The sequence below is a fragment of the Schistocerca piceifrons genome, chromosome 1, assembly GCF_021461385.2.
Source record: "Schistocerca piceifrons isolate TAMUIC-IGC-003096 chromosome 1, iqSchPice1.1, whole genome shotgun sequence".
Lineage (NCBI taxonomy): Eukaryota > Metazoa > Arthropoda > Insecta > Orthoptera > Acrididae > Schistocerca > Schistocerca piceifrons.
Genome location: NC_060138.1, coordinates 599945759 through 599951146, shown reverse-complemented (window position 1 = coordinate 599951146; position 5388 = coordinate 599945759). Strand labels below are relative to the sequence as shown.

The following is a 5388-nucleotide window of genomic DNA, read 5'->3' as shown; positions in this document are numbered from 1 at the left end:
TAACCATCGCAGTTTGCACACTGCAGCTTCCGTAACTGACACAGCATGGTTTATCGTATCTTACTTTGCTTTTGTTCATTAGCGTCTTTTGCTTGTGCTCACTATTACTGTGACCGTTGATTCTAAGTGTGGCTCCATAACTGAGGTCACGTCCGATTCTTTAACTGTCACTCGTGCTTGTCCAGTAATCTCTGATAAGCGTGACGTTGAGTAGAAATTATGCATATGTCGTCCCTCCTTTCTTCAATCTATCTTAAGACACTTATCATCAGACAGTTGTCAGCTACACTACTATAAGCTTCATTTAACAACCTCAACTACTGACAGTGATTTCAATCTCTCGGTTACACGGCATCTGAGAGAATGTCATCACTCTGATTTTCAGTTCCTTACGCGTCCTTACATTTCCAGTACATTACACGTCCTACACTGTTAACATACTGCACATCTCGTAGCTTTACCCAATTTTCTGGAGATCTCACAAGTCTGTGTCAATATTTGTAATCAAGTAATAATATACGGGACACTTTCATCCGCGTAGGACACTGGCCCCTGAAACTCTACTTGTGTCTCTGTATCAGGCCCATGGCAGTATCTGAACGCAATATTAGAAGTTCTGCAGACAAATCACTTTAATGTTAACCGGAGAAGCTGGAGCTGCAACTTCTGTGGTAGTTAATCAGTTTTTCTAGTGTAGTGTACCAGAAAATGAATCAACGTTTTCTATTAGTCGTGACTTCTGACCAACTCTTCTATTAATCTTCGATTTCTTAAAAAAAAAAAAAATGAAATCAATAAAATTTTTAAACCAATAAAGAAAAGACAAAAATTTAAAGATAAAGATAAAAACTCTTTCAGGCTAAATGTATGAATTTATCATAACCAAAATCGGACACCAATTAAGAGGCTAATTATTATGCAACCTTTGCACGGCCATAACACCGCAGCTCTTTAAAATTACTTAATTCGACTTAGGTTGATTTAGAATTATTTTATAGCTCATGTACCATAATAATTGTTGAGTTAATTGTAGAAATGAAGAGTTAATCATTTCCTCAGCTATCTATTTTCATAATGCTTCTAAAAATGAATTACGTAAATTGCTGGTGTAAACTGTTTTGTTTTATATTCCTCGCGTCATCTTGAAGCCAGTTAAGTTATGCTATTTTTTCTAGCAAAAATTCATGATTTCATTAATTTGTATAAGGACCGATCAAAAGGTGTCTGTTCTAAGGCCGTAAAGGCTCTAATCGGTAAGCCAATCCGGCAAAATTGTGTCCTGTAGTGTGAAGAAGTCCGCAACTGCCTGCTGCACATCCACGTCCGACAGGAATCGTCCAATTTTCAAGGCCTTTCGTGAGTGGCCGGAGGCGTGATAATCGCATGGGGTGAGGTCAGAGCTGTAAGGCGGTTGCTCGAGTGCCTGGCGCTAGACTTGGCGTAACTTCTGAGCAGCTCTCTGATCGACGGGCATCTTGTGTCGAATCGCAACCAGCACAGTACTTGACGCTTTTCGACAGACATGCTGCCCCATACAAATTCTTCATTCTCAGACGGATGTCTTCCGCTGCTTGTCCTTCGACGGCTACGAAAAGAAAAGCAGCACATAGGACCTGTCTCGACGAATTTAGTAATGACGTCTCCATAGTTCACGTTTCCGCACATACCGCAAGCACGACGAAAAGACACGAGCGCCATACTAGTCCCGTGCACACATGTCGGTGCTTGTACAGTGTGTGCCGAAACTATCATTTCAGATTAATACAGGCGGTAGAGAACATCAAAACAAACATATTTCGATAAGAAACATAACGTCTTTGAAGTAAAATTGTAATGTTAGGTAACATTTTTTTACTGGTGCTGGCGTGAGCTGCTGTATCGGTGTCACTGACTGGGAATGTGTACTGCCATTCAAATCTCCACAGTTCGAATGTTAGTTCAGATGTGAACCCACGGCGTACGCGAGCTCGTGCTCATCAACAGTGTTTTGGTATTAATGGTTCAAATGGTTCTGAGCACTATGGGACTTAACATCTGAGGTCATGAGTCCCTAGAGCTTACAACTACTTAAACCTAACTAACCTAAGGACATCACACTCAACCATGCCCAAGGCAGGATTCGAACCTGCGACCGCAGCGGTCGCGTGGTTCCAGACTGAAGCACCTAGAACCGCTCAGCCACAACGGCCGGCTGTTAATGTGTTAGCCAGCATTCCCGGTGATACGTCGAATGGACCATACATTCTTCCATTCCGTCTCAAATGACGGAGATATCGCAGCTTTTAGGAACTTTTGTTGCCAGAACTGCTGGAGGATGTACCTCTGTATTTTAGGGAAAGGATGTACTTCCAGCACGATGGGGCGCCAGGCCATTTCAACATTGCTGAGCGACACCTTCGGGAATCGATGGATCAGCCGAGGTGGCCCTGTGGCCGGGCCGCCCGGGTCACCTGACCTCACGTGCCTGGATTTCCTCTTGTGGGCGCATATGAAGCAGTTAGTATGTGAAACCATCGTGGAAACAGATGAGGATCTCGTCGCTCGAATTGCTCCGGGTACCATTCAGGACATGCCAGGATCTTCGAACGGACACGACAACCAATGGTGTGATGATATACTGCATGCACACAGATCAATGATCGCGCATTCGAGCAGTTCCTGTGAATGCCACTATTGTGATTAACAAGCTAAACTACCTTCTATGTAAATCGTCCGTAGCATCAGAAATTGCCTTCGCGGACCAGTGTGAATGAAGAATGAATGAAAATATCCTATGTTGTCTCATTGAGGACAAAGGGGTAGCTGCTTGTAAAGACTCGCGCACTGAGATAGTCCGCGTAAGAGGGTACCGCACTTAATGTACACTACAAATTGAATTACACTTGATCACTTAGTTGTAGTTCTAGTTCTTTCCACTCTTTTCTGTTTCTGGCTATGATGGTCCACTGTCTTCGCCTTCCTGTTTGTTTTCTGAATAAGTCCAACCATTTGCATCTTGGTCTTCCTGGGAGTTTCTTGCCGATGCAGGGGTCCCCCCCCCCTGTGGCACCTCGTGCCGTCCATCTGTCGTTTTGCAGCCCCGCCACGCGGTCGCCCCATTTCCATTTGGTCTTCGGAGCCCGTTGTGCTATGTTTACTGTTGCTGACATCTTGTATATCGAGCTGTTCGATATTCTGTCTTTCAGAGAAATGTCAAGGATCTTCCTCTGCATTTTCCTTTGGCACACCTGTAGAGTGTTTCTCTCTTTGGCTTTGAGAGCCCAGTCTGACATAACGCTGGAAAAACGCAGCTTTCGAGCGGCTGCATTTTGAGCCTCCTCTTCAGGTTTCAGCCTATCAATATCAACTTTAAGGCCTAGGTAGCTTTCCAATCTAGGGAAACTCTTCGCTTTATTTCTTTTTCCATTTTATTGTTAAAGGAAATTATTGCCTTACGTATATGTATTGTGATGTATATATTAGTTCAGTTCCTTCAAGATATTTTCTGGTTTCTAATTCATTTGCATTACTTGCGTTTTAGATTTGTTCATTGTGAGTCCTGCTATCTTGCTTTGTGTGTAAAGCTCCTGGAGCACTCATTGCAGTTCCCTTGCAGTTTTGGCGAAGAGGACTATGTAGTCAGTGAACCTCATATTTGTTAGTCTCTTGCCGTTGAGGCACATTCCGTTTTAGTTTCCTGAATATATCCAGTATGCAGGTAAATAGTTTTGGGGAGATCGGATCCCCTTATCTAACTCCTCTTTCCACACGGAAAGGTTGGCCTATCTTTTCGGTTTTAGCTCTAGCGAAGCTGTGGTTTTGAATGTTTCTTAGTAACTTGATGTATTTTGCTTTTACTCTTTGATTTAGTAGTGCTTGAAGTATGTTTGGGTGTTTGATGGTATCGAATGCTTTGCTGTAACCAACAAAAGCAAGGTATATTTTTCTATTATCTGATTTAAAAAATGATCAAATGTGTGTGAAATCTTATGGGACTTAACTGCTAAGATCATCAGTCCCTAAGCTTACACACTACTTAACCTAAATTTTCCTAAGGACAAACACACACACCCATGCCCGAGGGAGGACTCGAACCTCCGCCGGCACCAGCCACACAGTCCATGACTGCAGCGCCTCACACCGCTTCTTTTTTTCATTTTGTTCGTTGTTGATCGTTGTCTTTGATCGTTGCGGACGTCACATGACATCCATTGAAATTCGCTGTTGATCCTTTCTCTCAGTTTTTTATGACAGAGGCCAACCAGCTCCCTGACCGAACGCGCTGAGTTACCGTGCCGGCGCTTTACGATTTGAGTGTCATTCTTGCGCAGGGGCCATGCTAATCTTCTCTGTATCGTTCCAATTTTAGTATATATACCGCCGAGGCGAGTATGCTCAGATAATCCCACGAGGTTATTATCTAATTAGTGGTTTGAATATGGTCCACTGATCTAAATCCTTTGCGGAATCCAGCTTGTCCTGAGGGTTGGTTCTAGTCTTGTGTTTTTGTTAATAGCCTTGTTAATATTTTCGTGAATAGTTTATATAGGTTAAACATCAGGCTTATGGGTCTTTAGTCCTTCATGTCATCTTTCGTACCTTTTTTGTGCAAAAGTACATTCCACTGATCGGGAATGTCTTTGGTTTGTATGATTTTGTAGAACACCTCTGTGATGAATGGCGTTAGGAGGTCGTGGGCTTCTTTTAAGAGCTCATTCTATATGTTGTCTTCTCCAGGTTACGTTCCATTTTTCAATTCAGTGATGGTTGTTCCAAAATCGCTGTTTGTTGTAGCGGTTATGGTTTCAGTGGCGGTTGGGTCTGGATCGACAGGGTTGCTGTCTGACTTTGTTTAGCAGAGGTGTATATTGCTTTGTAGAATTCCGTTTCTAATTTGATTAAATCCTCTCTTCTGTTGAGATGCTCTCCCGCCTGATTCTTCGTTTCACAACAAAATGTATTTGTTTTGATGTTCTATACCGGCCGCATTAATTTGAACGTATAGTTTCTGACACCCTGTATACTCGTATCGGAGTCGCACTACGTTACTTATACGCAGAAGCAACGCCCTCAAACGGAAACTTTTGGATTTAGCCCTTGTAATGAGTACAACGCTACCAGATTTTTAAAGACAGATACTTGTCGTACATTTATTCCTTCATATATTCTAAGTGAGAATTAGTGTGGAAACAAACCCGGTTTATGGTAACGTAAACGGTAATTCGACGGCCTCTGCATTCAAATATCCGATTTTTCCTCGGAATTTGGGGATTTTATTGCAGCCAGGCAGCATCTGCGCGTCGAGAAGAACGTTCCAGATTTAATTCAGAGGCAGGCGGGCAATTACCTAAAATACCTGCCGGTGGGCCATTAACATTCTGCGGTGGCGGGCCCGCAACCCGCAGCAGC

At 43.0% G+C, this 5388-nt stretch overlaps 1 non-coding gene across 1 annotated transcript; it reads right to left on the bottom strand.

Annotated features, from left to right (window-relative positions):
* Window positions 1–4265: 4265 nt before the first annotated feature.
* Window positions 4266–4372, bottom strand: LOC124721709. The gene has a single exon (XR_007006378.1). It is a non-coding gene; the product is annotated as a U6 spliceosomal RNA (small nuclear RNA).
* Between the last annotated feature and the right edge of the window lie 1016 nt (window positions 4373–5388).